The following is a 16,761-nucleotide window of genomic DNA, read 5'->3' as shown; positions in this document are numbered from 1 at the left end:
ATAGAAAGACATATCAAAGGTCATTAAGTTCTTTGAAAACCATAAGCATTGACGAGGCATTTGTAACTATGAAAATCATGATACTCATGCCAAGGATTTACTTAACACAATCATGACTAGTGACTTCCACTACTTGTGAATATAAGTTCATAACGATTAGGTAAAACTCTCTTATACTCTAGCATCAAATTCATGCATGCAAATTAAGTGTCGACCCTTAATCAACATACATAAACAAGTTTTGATAACTCAGATAAGCAAATCACATTCAAGACTCAAGAAACAATAACTGGACATAATCAATTCATATAAAACATATAATCATGGCTTCGAATTCACCTCCAACTATAAAGAAATTAGTTCCTCATGTTCATCATAATTGAAAACCAAATTAAAATAAACATCGAACTAAAACTAAGGATAGAAAAAACCCAGAAACACCCTACACTCCAATGGCAGGCACGGCTCCTTTTGGATGGCAGATTGCACGACACTCTTCTTCTCCTTCCTTCCTTGTTGCGGCACTAGAGAGATTTAGGTGTTTGTGGTATGAATTATGGTGTGAGATGGCTGAATGAATGAATGAATGAGTGAATGAATGGATGGATGGATGCTTTTTTGCGGCATAAACATGTATATATATGATGCACAGCTGAAAACCCTTAGAATTAGGTCTAGGGTTTGGTAGAATTCAGGTGGGAAAAGGACTAGGGTACACCAAAATCTGAAGGGAAAATGATTGCAGGTTCTAGAGCTTCTAGAATAGGGAGATGCGCCACCTTTCTAGGAATTCTAGAAAGGGTGGTGCATTGTTTGGATAATGTTCCATGTTTCTTGCTCTTTCCTTATCTTCTTTGTCTTGAACTTGTTTCTCCAGATTTGTAGCATGTTCCTAGCTTCTTTTGACTTCAAATTCATCCATCCACCTTGCTCCATATGCAAGCTATCCATTCCAAGCCCAAAACTGCTCCAAATATCTCCAAAATGCATTTTCTTGCCTCTTTTGCCATTTAATCCTACAAACACACGAAAATAGCTTAAATCACTATAATAAATAGAAATTAACTATGCAAATGCAAGAAAACAAGCTAACTAAGTCGCATAAATATGCTCCTATCAAGGGACTTCATCCAAAGTCTCCCTATGAGAATAGTGGTGAATCAACATCTTGAGCTCTAACTTGCAAAAGGTCATATGTCATTCTTTCACAAGGTCATATGTCAATTTTAATTGTCACAGAGACATTTCAATTTCCTCCTGACCATAAGTCTGGCTTCCACACCAGCAGCGGGTTTTGAACCCAAGACCTCCAGTTTTTAGTTTTAAGTAAGCCTCGTAATCCGCCCTTTGCCACTGAGCCACTAGCTTGTGGTTTGTTATAATTAAGTTTCTATATATTATTTTGCCTAATTACTTTCTCTATTTTTAATATTACCATACATAATGTGCTTAATCTTTACTAATTAATAAAATCCTCTTTGTTAACCAAAAGAGGGTGAAAAGACAAATTAGTCTTCTATCACACAAAAAAAATGATGGGCAATAATGTAATTTCACAAGTCCAAATTTTACTGTTTTTTATTGAAACCTCACATACAGGTGATGTTAAAATACCTCCAATATTAAAAAAAAAAAAAAAAACAAACCAAAAAAAAAAAAAAATCCCCCCCCCCCACACGTTCTCTTTCTCTCTCTCTCTCTCTCTCCCCTTCTCATTTTCTAAAAAAATGTGTTCATACACACAAAATGCGTAGGCAAATGCTAGTTAATTCTTATGTTAACAAACACCATATATATAGATTCTGCCAGTTTTTTTTTTTATTAGTAGCACAGGGCTCCGGAGAGAAGGAAAAAAACCACTCTCTCTCTTCCCCTCTTCACTCTCTTAAACACTCCCCTCTAATTAATTTGCGTTTCTTTTCTCCTCATCCAAAGACGAATAGAAGAAGACGACAAAGGGGATTCGAAATTGTGGAGAGATATCGCTTCGCCTATCTATCTATTTAGGTATATATATACCATTCTTCCTCGATGTTTCTTCATTAATTGTCTAGCTAGGGTTAGGGTTAGGGTTTTTTTTTTCCTAATAAACTCTCAAAATTTGGCTCTTGAACTCTAATTATCCTCAGCATGGGTTAAAGAATAATTGATCATCAAGAAATGGATTAAATTTAGGGTTAATTACGTTTTTGATTAATTATTTTGGTTTCCTTAATCCCAATTCTCTTACATAATATATTTTATCGTGCTCTGACGATTAGATTCTGTTCTTGTTAATTCCTCTTTGCAGTTTGTTGTGACAAATCAAGTAAAACCTAAAAACAATGTCGTCAAACACTCATTCACCGTGCGCTGCGTGCAAGTTTTTACGGCGAAAATGCACACAAGAATGCGTGTTCGCCCCCTATTTCCCACCCGACCAACCTCAAAAGTTCGCAAACGTTCACAAGGTTTACGGTGCGAGCAACGTCGCCAAGATCCTGAACGAACTCAATGTTGCACACCGTGAAGATGCGGTGACATCATTGGCCTATGAGGCGGAGGCTCGTCTTCGGGACCCGGTGTATGGGTGCGTTGGTTTCATCTCAATCCTCCAGAACAGGCTCAAGCAAGTCCAGACGGACCTCTACAACGCCAAGAAAGATCTGTCTGCCTATATTGGCCCTCAGGCAATGATGATCCCCGTTTTTCCTCCGCCCCAACAAACAGACATGAACGGGTCTGTGCCTATGTTGGGGGTTTCCACTGGTCCTCCGCCCCAGCTGGGCTGCGGTGGAGGTCAGCTTGTGATTCGCGACCAGCATCAGCAACAATTGTTCGAGGCTCATCAGCAAGATCTTGTGAGGTTCAATATCAATGGTATGGACACCGCAGCGAGTTCAGTTACTGGAAATGGGTTTAATCAGATTCCCGCAGCTGCTGCTAGTAATGGTGTGGTGTCTGGTTCATTGGGTTTGGGTGGAAATTTTGATAACAACCATTATAACCAGATCCAACAGCAAGCAACTGCACATCATCAGAATTCCCTTGAATATCAGCTTCAGGCTCACCTGATGCTCCAGCCACAACCGGCGGCCGAGCAATCGCAGCAGAAATCAGAAGGCGAGGAGAGTTGAGATTCTCCCTTGCATGCCTTCCTTCTTCAATAAACAATTTCCCATCCTTGGTATGTACTATGCAGAACACTTTCTTTATTATTTATATATTGACAGAATAAAACTGTACCAATGAAAATAAAAACAAATTGTTTTTGAGTCTCCAAAAATTTATTTTGTACTTCAATTTTTTTAAAATACAAAGGAAATTTGTATAGAAAGAACTGTATGATGACATGTTTGGACTGTCAATATAGAGCTCCAAAGCCAAAATAAACAAGGTAAAATTCTGGTTAATTTTTCTCGTTTGTGGTTCTCTACTTGTTTTATTAATTTGTATTAAGTGATTGGGGTCTTAGGTTTAAGTTTGTTCTTCAGAAAGTGGTTCCACTATTCTTTTCTTAAACTTGCAAGTGTTATAATGCTTTGAAATGCAATTTAAATTAATGTTCCACGACTAAACTAGCAACCATATCAACATGCTTATATCTTTCTCAATTATGTATGATTCTTTTCGGGAGAATTTAATTGGAATTATATATTAATTCTTACTGGAAATATATCCATTGCTCTATTGCATTTTACATATACTTTTGTGAGTAACGCATCATTTGCATGCCAAAATACGTGTGATGATATTTTTGGAGTGATAATATAACAGCTCCAAAGCCAAAATAAACAAGGTAAGATTCTGGTTAATTTTTCTGTTTGGTGGTTCTCTACTTGTTTTATTAATTTGTATATATTAAGTGATCTGGGGTCTTAGGTTTAAGTTTGTTCTTCAGAAAGTGCTTCCACTATTCTTTTCTTAAACTTGCAAGCGTTATAATGCTTTGAAATGCAATTTAAACTAATGTTTCACGACTAAACTAGCAACCATATCGATCAACATGCTTATATCTTTCTCGATTATGTATGATTCTTTTCGGGAGAATTTTATTGGAATTATATATTAATTCTTACTGGAAATATATATTACCATTGCTCTATTGCGTTATACATATACTTTCGTGAGTAACGCATCATTTGCGTGCCAAAATACGTGTGGGGAAAAAGTGACTAGGAATATGGACTTGTTACTTTATTTTTCTGAAAAGGGGGAGTTGAATTAATGAGTAGTTAATTGTTAGGTATTTAATTTGAAACTAATTTATAGTTTTTAAAGATGATGAATGTAAATATCACAACTAATACTCGTTGATTTCAAAAACACAAGAAATAGATTCAAGAAAGATACCAAACTTGTTCTAAAACTTCTTCAAGGGTTTTCTTGGGATTCATGAACACATTTGATCACTAGTGTACGCTTAATAAGTTTGTCTCATTTCTTCAAGGTCAACTTATTTAGAAAGATACCAAACTTGTTCTAAAACTTCTTCAAGGGTTTTCTTGGGATTCATGAACACATTTGATCACTAGTGTACGCTTAATAAGTTTGTCTCATTTCTTCAAGATCAACTCTTTAATTTCTTTTCCATTTTTCGTTTTTTTTGAGAGAAGAGTCTTTCGTTCTTGGTTTATTATGGTGAGAAAGTTTGTTTCTGTAATCTAAAGTCTATTTGCTGAATATTGTGTATTTTTGAATTTGTTTGATGTAAGTTTGATTTTCGTTTAATCACTTGAGTTAAGTATTTTTTGCACTTTGTAATTTGTCTTTTTTTCTATATCAAAACTTGTAATTCGACTTGTCATTTGGCATGTATGTAATGGAAGGGCTCCCACATAAACCAATCACTTTCTCTTGACATTATAGCTGCCCCTTGACATAGACACTCTCTCTTCTTACCTTTGATACATCGATCTGGCTAGTCTTCTTGACAGAACTAGCTCAGACAACCACACCCTCCAATGTGAGAAGATCACAAACTCCCTTGTGTTAAAGCCATATGACCAACTTCAATGTCTACACACACATACACATACGAAACTCAAAATGAAATTAATTGCTTATCAAGAAATAAATTAGGCGATACTAATTTATTTTGTGTTAAATCTTAATATTATCAAAGTAAAATACCAACTACATTGGAAATTTATTTACCAAAAAAAATAAACTACAATAGAAATTTACACCTACGCTATTAGATGTACTTGCTTATAGTTTGCTCATTTTTTGTCCTAGTGTAGTTTCCTAAGGGTGCTATATGTATTGAAGGAGAAATTCTATATGTAAGGGGGCTCATGTACGTAACTGTTTGAATTTGCCATACAAAGGTTTAATTAGGGTTTAGAACTGTGGATCTTGTAACGCAACTTAGTCTTTCAAGACATTGTTGTTAATTAAATGATTATTGTTTGACTCATTTCCTCTCTTTCCCTCCATTCCTTGCAGTTTAATTTGTAAGTCCAGCTCTAGCGCAGAGATGAAGATACAAATATACTGAAAGAGAACTCCATATATGAGACTCAACGAAGATGTGCAAGTGTAGCCAAACACTATAAGTTGATGAGGGATTGGTTTGAGCTTAAAGAACAACTCGGTTTGGTGATGTGATTGAATTGTAAACTTATGTTCGTTCTTGAGCAAAGACTTTCTTCCGAATTGCATCCTCCTTCATTTCCCAGTTTAATTACTTGTCGCAGTGCTTGGGTTTTACTGTTTACAACGACATTTGTTATTATTGGTAATAAGCAGTAGTCAATTGTTGTAGTAGTTCTTAGAATGTGACAGTCGTACTGTGCGTTCTGGACGTCTTATATTTACCAAATAAGAAACCGTCATCATGTATTAATTTCTCGTTTAGTTATATATGGAGTATCTGAATATCTTTACACTTTCTTGTTTCCAGTTTTACATGTATTAATCAACTCTTTCAGAAACATTTAAAAGCTCGATCTGAACCCTAAACCCTTAGCAAATGAACTTTGATGATAATAGGATTGGAGGTGTCAAACTTTCGGTTTGGCGCTTGTGATAACACCTATCATGTTACATTCCGCTCTGCATTAAGTTCATCACTTTAAAAAAGTCATCGTGCACTCCACTTACTGTATAAGAGAAAATACAGCTCATCCATGATGTGTTTAGAAGGATAAAGGGTTTAGTCCCTGTTGAACTAATACAGAACACCCATAGACATGTCTAGCAATACATGCTGAGGATGGCATCTGCATGCTTTTGGACCGCCTTCCAACCCATGACTACGTGTTTTTCTTCCACAAGACTTGCACTGCACAACGCAACACATGTATACCTCCCACCACAGCATGAGTCATGTACACACGACCTTAGGCATTGATGGCCTCCAGAAACTTGCAGTTCACCTCGTTAATTACGCGGGTTTCATCACTTGGAGTTGGAGCCTTGATGCTACTTGCCAATGGCGAAACCCTAAAACAGAACAAAGAGAAATTCCTCGGGACAACAATTTCAAACCTTTTGTCCATCCCCATAAGCCCTTCAAGACGCTTGGCCATTTTTACATCACTTCTAATAAAATTTCCAAGGTTAAGAATAAATGATATGTCTTGTACGTCCAATGGTGTGCCAAATTTCTCGTCCACTAATTGCTGGTTTGGTTATTTTGGTTGTTAAGTTGGGTTATTTTTCTCTGGCTATGGTTATATCACTGTCAATGACAATATGATATAGCAGCAATGAATTCCGAGCTTCTACGTTCATAAAATAAATTTTAAGATTTAGAAACAGTTCATTTACCTCAGTTAACTACATCAACTACATCTTGACTACTTTACTAATCGTTCAAGTTATGGCATGTCATCAATATTATTTGAATACAAATCTACGGAGAATCCAATTGAATCCTGTATCTCTCACTCTTAACAAAAAATTCTACACTTTCGAAGCCAACAAATATATTGCCTACATACAAATATACTCATTGGAAGGTTGACACAAATTGATTTGATACCGATCCTTTATCAAGCACCATGCATGTATGCCCAGTTTGCCAGTTTGCCAGTTTGCCCCAAGCATGGCCGCCACATAAAAAAAAAAGAAAAAGAAATCCATATGCAACTAGCTATTTATTATTTCAAGGGGCTATAAGCACATCAAAACTGTGTCTAATAATTATGATTTTGTTAGACAACAAAAACGGCGGAACCATACATTCTTAAAGGCGTGGGATATTATTTTGTTTATCTTATCAAAGTCAGCCAATAACATCTGAATTGAATTATTATTTTTATTGAAACACGTAATTAACATGATTTATAATATGAGTTTTGTTTATAAAAGTAGAGAAATTAAATATGTGGGAGTTGTTTGGAGTGGGCTGAAATGTCGAAAAAATATTAGATGATGAGCTGTATATAAAAATATTTATGTGAGACCTAAGTGAACATGTCATTATGCTCTTAGAGATAAACACAAGGTTTCAAAAATTTAAGTTGTTAGACAATGAGTCAAGCGTGTATGTTAAACTAACAAAACATTGTCTAGTTATAAAATGATCAGTATTTCCAATGACGTTATTCTTTATAATATGACACTGCAACACTTACCGGTTCTTTTACAACCACTTTGTTTTTAGTCTTGTTCATTGTTTTGAAAACTAAAAATTGAAAATGATTAGTTAGTGCTATATGGCCGAGAAATCCTGTGCATTTGGGCGGAAAAACAAGGCAAACAAGTAGGCCAAACATTCAAGTTCTTAATCAACTGTCAAAATTTACATGTTAATTAAGCACTACGTAAAGATTTAAGTGTATCATCTGATGATGGTTGCATCATCTCTACTTGAAGAGCATGAGCTTGTGCTTCTCTTGTAGGTGAAGGTATGTCTTCGGGGTCTCGTTTTGGTTTAACCCATCTCCCATGAGCGTTTCTTACTAGCCCCTTGTGTGGCAATTGATACCAACACTGCGGGATTTTAAGATCATCCACCAACATGTCGCATCCCTTGTTCACCAAGGCAATATCCCTCCTAGCATTTGATCTAAAAGTAGTTTCTGTACTAAAAAACCCATCCACAAGATGGAGGTATGTCTCGAGGCTATGAAACCCGGGCAGATTGAACCCGCCACGCTTGAGATAAGGCGAAGAACCAACTTCGAGCTTCAATTCAGCTCCAACATGTGTGTAAACCCAATCCAATGGTCCCGTAATATCATCAAATTTCTGAAGACTCTCATTCAAAACAAGGCCTGGCATTTTCGGAACCATGTCTTGTTTAACCACAACCCTCAATGTCTTGACTCCCATTTGGTGTAGCTCTTCCTTGAAGGCAATGTTTCCCACCCTAGGGGCGCCAAAGGAAATTACGCTTATCGGAAGGCCAGGGAGTTTTTCGGCAGCTTCATAGGCATTGAGCAAAGCCAATGCACCTCCCAAGCTATGCCCTGTGATTGTAAGGCTCACTTCTTCACCTCTTGCTTGGTACAACTCCACGAGCCTAGCCACTTCTTTCATGACTTGCTCTGATGCACTAGACCTGTTGTACCTTGTGGTGTCACTCTTGGCAGTGTAAATCCCATGGAAACCATGTTCCACTTTGGCATCTCCACTCCCAATTGGCTCCAATTTCCTTTGTATATCCTCATACCACTCTGATGGCGCCACGGTCCCCCGCCACGCCACCACAATGTCCCTCCTCCCAATCCTCCTAGTCTCCTCCTCATCGCTCACGGCAACATACCCCATCCAGTTGGAATGCTTGCTCCATGTGTCAGCCAAGTGTGACCTCTCCAACCACTGTGGCATGTCGATGTGTGACATTGCATAAATGTATTTGCTAACATTGTAGCCATTTTTGTCTAGACCCAACACATCAAAAAGCTTGTTTTTGTCGTACCTGCAACTCCCACAGTACTCGGAGAAGGCATCGAAATCGAAAGCGTCATACGTTGCTTGTGCAAACTCACCATATTTGACAATCTCCCTTCTTAGCCAAGGGTGGAGAGGGTCCAAAAGACCCTCCCAATCATTGGACCCGTGGATTTTGCGCCATTTTTCGGATATGATGTCTTTCGGAGAAGTTGTGGGAGTTGAATGCATCTCTTCTGTGAACAGATGCCAATTATTAGGGTTAATGTTGGTTCTTTGAGGAGTATCTATGTGGAGGTGAAGGAGGTTGGCTAGGGATTCAGCTAGACGGTTGGCTTTGTTTGATGTCTTGGTTTGATGGGGATGGTCAAGAACAGCTTCTTGATGATGACTAGCTCGGATTAAGGAAAACCGGGTTGCAACGGGGGCGGCTTGAGCGGCCGGAAGATGGGTGTACATCATAGTTGATAGCGCCATGGTTGTCTCGATTTGTTGATGCTGCTCAAATTTCCAAGCAGACAGCCGGAAAATAGGGGTTAAGCTCTTGTGGTAGATGTATTAGGATTGACTATTGAGTGCTCTACCGCTGAAGCTATGAGCTCGACGAGTTGGACATAAAGCTCAGAAGATGGGGGAATTGAGTTTGGAATGAGATAATGAGGAATTGAGGGATGAATTATATACAAGCAAATTGGAATTAAACAATGAACGTGTCACTCGTGGGACAAAGACTACAACATGGAAATATGCGTATGTTTGATTGACCATAGGTATTTTATTTAGTATTGTTCTTGTTGATGGAGACAAGTTCACATGCGGGGAGTATAATCTAATATGTCAAATCTCCAAGCCTCTTCAAGCTTAACCTTGCTCAAGGAGAAATTATCAAGACTGCCACTCCCACAATGGTGCATTGGCTGTAGACACGTAAATTTCAGTGGCATTTGGTAATTGTTTGAAATAACGAGGGTAATACATATAAAGATCATGTAAACTTCAAATTTAGGGACAACATTATTAAACAAATTAAAAATAAAATTAGGCATGGGGTAGAAGTAGGTGATGACTTTATTGGACTTTCAACACGTAGTTGTGGATTCAATTCTCAATTTTCACACTTCCTTCTAGCTAAAAACCCACGAAATCTTGTTAAAAACATGTGAATTTAAAGTAGAGGTTTCATGTTGAAGAAGCCGTTAGAATTATGATTTAGTGATATATTTTTTTACTTTAAAATGAAGACGTCATGTTAAATTTTCATTGTGTCTTATATAGATGGTAAATTTGATACCTAGCTATGATTGATTGTTAGATGACTTAACCCAAATAACAAAAATAGAAATTGTTTTTGCACCAATATAAAGTCTTCCTCATTTATTTCACTATTGAGGAATACATGATACTTTTTGGAATGTAAATACATAAAACACTAAATTGCACCCAATTGTTGGTTACTACTATTGCACCCGGCACTAACAGTTGATTTGCGTGATTCTTTTTTCCTTTCTATAGTTTGCTTTCAAATAAAAAGTATTCTTCACTAACATTAGTGGTTTACAGAAGAGGTGATGTTATCCACACACTTATTTTTACTCTCGCACCGCTCTTAATTTTTAGCAGTCGGATCAAATAAATTGAAGAAGACTAAGAAACAAAAATTAACAAGAGTGTGTGAATAATAATAAAAAAAAAATATGTGAATAGCACTACCTTATAAAAGTACAACCAAACAAACAAAACAAGAAAGCAAAAAGCCATTTGACCAAAAAAATATATATATATGGGACCAAGAAAATTGATCAAAAAAACAAAGAAAGCAAAAAAGTCATTCCAATTTGTCAAATTTCAATTTGCTCAAATCATCTTCCCAGCAAAGCAGGCGCAGAAATACTCATATCATTTTAGTCGACACGTTAGCAATATTTTGAGTAAGGCTTACCGGTTTGATCCAGGCAATACCCTAATTTCTTAATCCAACTAGCAGTCTTTTAATAAGCAATAAGAACAAAGTAAACGGGAAATTTTGGTTTCCTAATAACTTAATCCAATTTAATCCAACTAGAAGAGTTCAATAGGCGATAACGCAAAGTAAATTGGAAATTTTGATTTCGGTATAATAGTCGATGCAAGTGCTTCCTATCAACCATATAAAAAGGGGTTTGGGGGAGCGAAAAGTACAATCGCACATGCCCTAAATTTGAATGAGCCCCTCATAATTTTTTCCATTTAAAATTTATATGCAATAGTGCTATACATTAAAATTTTTGCCTTATTAGCATTTTAAAATCTCGTGCATTCTTTATAAGTGTAATTTTTTTTCTCTAAATTTAAAAATTTGGAGTGTACAATGAAATATTTGAAATGCCAACAACAATACCATGAAAAAAATAATTTGTTTTTTTTTCAATTTTATTATATAATAATGCTATATATTCAAGTCAAATTTTAAAGTTAGAGTTTTTGAAGCTTTTTTATTCAGCTTTTTAAAATTGAACTGCTTTTGATTATTTAGTGGATGTTATGTTTGTAGTTTTATTTATTTATTATTTAATGGTATTTGTAAATTTACAATCAGTGAGTCATAAAGTTTGTTTTGCTATAAGTTATTACATGAGTATCCCTTTGGATAAGGAGCCTATTTTAAAAAACTATTTTAAAGAGGTGCCATTTGTAAATTTCGCACAGACCCTCGAAATCTCAGAGATAGCCTTGCAATCATACAACTTAATTTATAGGATCCAAAGTTGATATTTATTTGTTATAAATCGGATTACGTCCTTCAGCTCATGCCATCCACCATTCATTTTTAGGGTTAAGAAACAAAACCAGCTCTTTGTGCATGCCGCAAGCAAGTCCAATGATTAAAGGAATTAAGGAAGAGGCTTGAATCACAGTAAAATTAACAAGCACTTAGCTGGATCGAAAGTCAAGGAATAGGCGCAGTTTCTGCACAAGAAGTTCGCGTGGTCCGGAAGGAGGCTTGCTGCTAATGATCCAGTCCTTCTCAAGATAGCCCTTTTAGCATTGCTTGCCATCTGATCATGGGAAGCCGACACAATCTGGTAGATCGAGTTCCTCAGAACATCAGCAACAGCATATGCTTTTGAATGAAGGGGGCCGGCTCTCTTTTTACTTATGCCAGTATTTTTCATGCTCGAGTTTCTCAATTTAAAACCTGCCATGCTCGAGTTTCTCAATTTAAAACCAGTTGACCCCATGAACTGATTAGCAGACTGCAAAGTGGTCTTCTTCCCCATGTATGTTTCAGCAGCAAGAAGGCAAGAAATCCGCGTTTACATTACAGCAGCGTTACTACCAGTGATCTGGGCAACCCCATTTCTGTCCTCTTTGTGTGAGCGAGCATGCAGTAAGTGAGGCAGCTGTCCACGCACACCATGCATATAACTGCATTAAATAAATAAATAAATATATATATATATATATATATATATATATATATATATATATACATATATATTAGGGTTTTTTCGATTGTGACAAAAACAATTGGAAGTTATTCCAAATGTTTAGTACCATTCTCTTACATGCAAAACTGCAAGTTAACGCCAATTAGCATACTGACTATCCATTTGTGACGAACTGGCTCCTATAGATAACAATTAACAATGCCAAAAAGGAAAATGTGACAAAGTCCATAACCAGAGAACAATACTAAAATGTTAGAATTTCAGAATTCAGATAGAAGTACTAGCGCAGAATGGCAACTATTTATTATTTTATGGGGCTAGAAGAACTTGAAAACTATGTCTAATAAAAATATCTGTTATCTAAGTCTCTTAACATTATTCGCATTTAGTTGATCCATAATTATGATTTTGTTAGACAAGTCATTATGCTCTTGGAGATAATCGCTAGGTTTCAAAAGTTTAAGTTGTCACATTGTTAGACAAGTCATTATACCTGAGTAGTGTTTGTCTAATTGTCTAAACCGTATTCCGCTGCTGCCTAACTTATATCGACTACACTCTCTTTTTTTATTCTGGGTTTTAACTTTGGGCTATCATAGCCTTTATAAGCATTTTGTTTTCAATTTTGTTTTCATTTTTTGAAAAACTGAAAATTGAAAACCATTTTGGTGGTACTTTCAAATTTTCAAAAAAAAAAAAAAAAATTTGACAACCTAAAAGTGAAAGTACTTTTTTGACTTTCAAAAAGTAGTTGTCAAAATATGGTTTCAATTTTCAATTTTCAATTTAAAAAAAAATGAAAACTAAAAGCCGAAATAGTTTTCAAGCTTAGTTTAGAAAACTTTCTTCTCAAGTGTGCCATGTATGTGTTTGATCTGATCAATATGCAGAACTAGGTTCCCAATTGATGATGTGTCTAGCAATTTGGCTTAGGGAGTTTAAGCATGTCTCCGAGCCAATCCACGACTATCTTTCAAGCTCAGTTGCAGTTGGTAATGCTCTTGCCGAGAAATCCTGTGCATTCAGGCGGAATCAGGCAAGCGTTTTCAGAGACAACCAATAGGCCTAAGCATTCCAAAATTAAAATGACGAAGAACAGAGTAAAACACAGAGAACATGGAGGATGCTTAAAAAACAAGGCAAACAAGTAGGCCAAACATTCAAGTTTTTAATCAACTGTAAAATTTACATGTTAATTAAGAACTACATAAAGATTTGTGTGTATAATCTGATGTTGATTGCACCATCTCTACTTGAAGAGCATGAGCTTGTGCTTGTGCTTCTCTTCCAGGTGAAGGGATGTCTTCGGGGTCTCGTTTCGGTTTAACCCATCTCCCATGAGCGTTTCTTACTAACCCCTTGTGTGGCAATTGGTACCAACATTGTGGGATTTTGAGATCATCCACCAACATGTCACATCCCTTGTTCACCAAGGTAATATCCCTCCTGGCATTTGACCTAAAAGTAGTTTCTGTACTCAAAAACCCATCCACAAGATGAAGGTAGGTCTCGAGGCTATGAAAACCAGGCAGATTGAACCCGCCATGCTTGAGATAAGGCGAAGAACCAATTTCGAGCTTCAATTCAGCTCCAACATGTGCGTAAACCCAATCCAATGTGCCCGTAATGTCATCAAACTTTTGAAGACTCTCATTCAAAACAAGCCCCGGCATTTTCGGAACCATGTCTTGTTTAACCACAACCCTCAATGTCTTGACTCCCATTTGGTGTAGCTCTTCCTTGAAGGCCATGTTTCCAACCCTAGGGGCTCCGAAGGAAATTACGCTTATCGTAAGGCCAGGGAATTTTTCGGCAGCTTCATAGGCATTGAGCAAAGCCAATGCACCTCCCAAGCTATGCCCTGTGATTGTTAGGCTCACTTCTTCACCTTTTGCTTGGCACAACTCAACAAGCCTAGTCACTTCTTTCATGACTTGCTCTGATGCACTGGACCTGTTGTACCTTGTGGTGTTACTCTTGGCAGTGTAAATCCTATGGAACCCATGTTCCACTTTGGCATCTCCACTCCCAATTGGCTCCAATTTCCTTTGCATATCCTCATACCACTCCGATGGCACCACGGTCCCCCGCCACGCCACCACTATGTCCCTCCTCCCAATCCTCCTAGTCTCCTCCTCATCGCTCACGGCAACATAACCCATCCAGTTTGAATGCTTGCTCCATGTGTCAACCAAGTGTGACCTCTCCAGCCACTGTGGCATGTCGATGTGCGACATTGCATAAATGTACTTGCTAACATTGTAGCCATTTTTGTCTAGACGCAACACATCAAAGAGCTTGTTTTTGTTGTACCTGCAGCTCCCGCAGTACTCGGAGAAGGAATCGAAATCGAAAGCGTCATACGTTGCTTGTGCAAACTCACCATATTTGACAATCTCTCTTCTTAGCCAAGGATGGAGAGGGTCCAAAAGACCCTCCCAATCATTTGACCCGTGTATTTCACGCCATTTTTCGGACATGACGTCTTTCGGAGAAGTTGTGGGAGTTGAATGCATCTCTTCAATGAGGAGATTCCAATTATTAGGGTTAATGTTGGTTCTTTGAGGAATATCTATGTGGAGGTGAAGGAGGTTGGCAAACGACTTAGCTAGACGGTTGGCTTTGTTTGATGTCTTGGTTTGATGGGGATGATCAAAATCAGCTTCCTGATGATGACTAGCTCGGATTTGGGAAAACCGGGTTGCGCTGGGAGTGGCTTGAGCGGGCGGAAGATGGGTGTGCATCATAGTTGATAGCGCCATGGTTGCCTCTATCTATTGATGCCGCTCAAATTTCTAAACACACTGCCGGAAAATAGGGTTCGAACTCTAGTTGTAGATGTATTGAGATTGAGTGTTCTACCACTTAGGCTATAAGCACCGACGAGTTGGAAATAGCGCGTAATTAGAAGATGGAGGAATTGAGTTTAGAAATGAGAGAATGAGGAGAAGACGGTGAACTATACACAAGCAACAATGAATGTGTCACGCGTGGGACATTGGAAAATGTTCATTTGTTTGATTGACCGTTGGTATTTTATTTAGACTTGTTCTTGTTGATTGAGACAAATCTCCAAACCTCTTCAAGTTTAACCTTTGCTCAACGGGAAATTACCAAGATTGTCACTCCCAAAACGATGTAGTGGCATTTGGTAATTGCTTGAAATAAGGAGGGTAATATATATGCAGATCATGTAAACTTCAAATTTAGGGACAACATTATTAAACAAAGCAAAAACAAAATTAGGTACGGGGAAATATACGTAAGGACCATTTTGGACGTTCAACACGTATGGTGGAATCAGTTCTCAGTTTTCACACTTTACGCGAATTCTTGTTAAAAACATTCTAAAGTGGAGGTGCCATGTCAAATAAGACCCTATAACTACAATTTAGTGATATATTTTTACATATTAAAGTGGAGGCGCCATGTTAAATTTTAGTTGTCTCATATATATATATATATATATATATATATATGACAAGTTTGATACATAGAGCTAGTTGTGATTGGTTAGATGACCTAACCCAAATTAGCTATGATTGGTTTATTAAACAAAGTAAAATCAAAATTAGGTACGGGGAAATATACGTAAGGACCATTTTGGACGTTCAACACGTATGATGGAATCAGTTCTCAGTTTTCACACTTCCTTTGCACCCCTAAATACGTGAATTCTTGTTAAAAACATTCTAAGGTGGAGGTGCCATGTCAAATAAGGCGTTATAATTACAATTTAGTGATATGTTTTTACATATTAAAGTGAGGCACCATGTTAAATTTTAGTTGTCTCATGTATAGATGACAAGTTTGATATTTATACCTAGCTGTGATTGGTCTATTAGATGACCTAACCCAAATAACAAAAATAAAAAGAAAATTTGTATTCCGATCCATTTATTATTTTTTTGCCGCCAACTTATCATTTTTTATCTTAAAATACCGTATGTGCCCAACAATTCTCTTTCTACACCTAAAATGAAAAAGAACAAAAAATAAAAAATAAAATTCCAGCACTAGGAAACTCTGAGCACCTCATCTCTCCAAACCCCAATGACGTCCAATTTCTACCCCTCTCCACCACCTCCCCTACCACCCACAATGAAAACCCAAAAGTCTCAGCCACACAACAACTCCTTCCAGCAGTCCTAACATGTCCGAATTCTATTGAAATTGTCGACTAGTCGAATTTATTTGTATTAGACCATTGATTGTATGATATATGTGTAGAATCACAATTTTAAAAATATCATTAATTAAAAAAAAAAAATTGTCATGACTTTCTTTTGGGTCTTTTTAAAGGTGGGTTTTTAGGGGATAAGGATTGTTGTGGATGGTAAGGGAGGTGGCAGTGGAGGTAGAAATTGGGGTGGTTAGAGTTTGGAGAGATGGAGTGCCAAAGTTGCCTATTGCTAGATTAATTTTTTTGTTTTGTTGTTCTTATTTGGTGTAAAAAGAGAATTGTTGGACACACTCAGAATTCAAGATAAAAAAATAATAAATTGAATGT

General features: G+C 37.0%; 3 pseudogenes across 2 annotated transcripts; 1 reads left to right on the top strand and 2 right to left on the bottom strand.

Annotated features, from left to right (window-relative positions):
* Positions 1–2,294: 2,294 nt before the first annotated feature.
* On the top strand, positions 2,295–5,693 carry LOC137723159 (LOB domain-containing protein 10 pseudogene; annotated as a pseudogene). The gene is made up of 2 exons (XR_015961997.1): positions 2,295–3,166; positions 5,428–5,693. The product of XR_015961997.1 is annotated as an LOB domain-containing protein 10 pseudogene (transcript).
* A 1,951-nt stretch (positions 5,694–7,644) lies between these two features.
* Positions 7,645–9,455, bottom strand: LOC137724440 (phospholipase A1-Igamma1, chloroplastic pseudogene; annotated as a pseudogene). Its single transcript, XR_015962330.1, has one exon. The product of XR_015962330.1 is annotated as a phospholipase A1-Igamma1, chloroplastic pseudogene (transcript).
* A 3,954-nt stretch (positions 9,456–13,409) lies between these two features.
* LOC137722961 (phospholipase A1-Igamma1, chloroplastic pseudogene) lies at positions 13,410–15,107 on the bottom strand (annotated as a pseudogene).
* Positions 15,108–16,761: the final 1,654 nt, after the last annotated feature.

Source organism: Pyrus communis, chromosome 5, assembly GCF_041283825.1.
Source record: "Pyrus communis isolate YQ-2024b chromosome 5, ASM4128382v1, whole genome shotgun sequence".
NCBI classification, from domain to species: Eukaryota; Viridiplantae; Streptophyta; class Magnoliopsida; order Rosales; family Rosaceae; genus Pyrus; species Pyrus communis.
The sequence above is the reverse complement of the archived record's forward strand: the minus strand, read 5'-3'. Positions and strand labels throughout refer to the sequence as shown.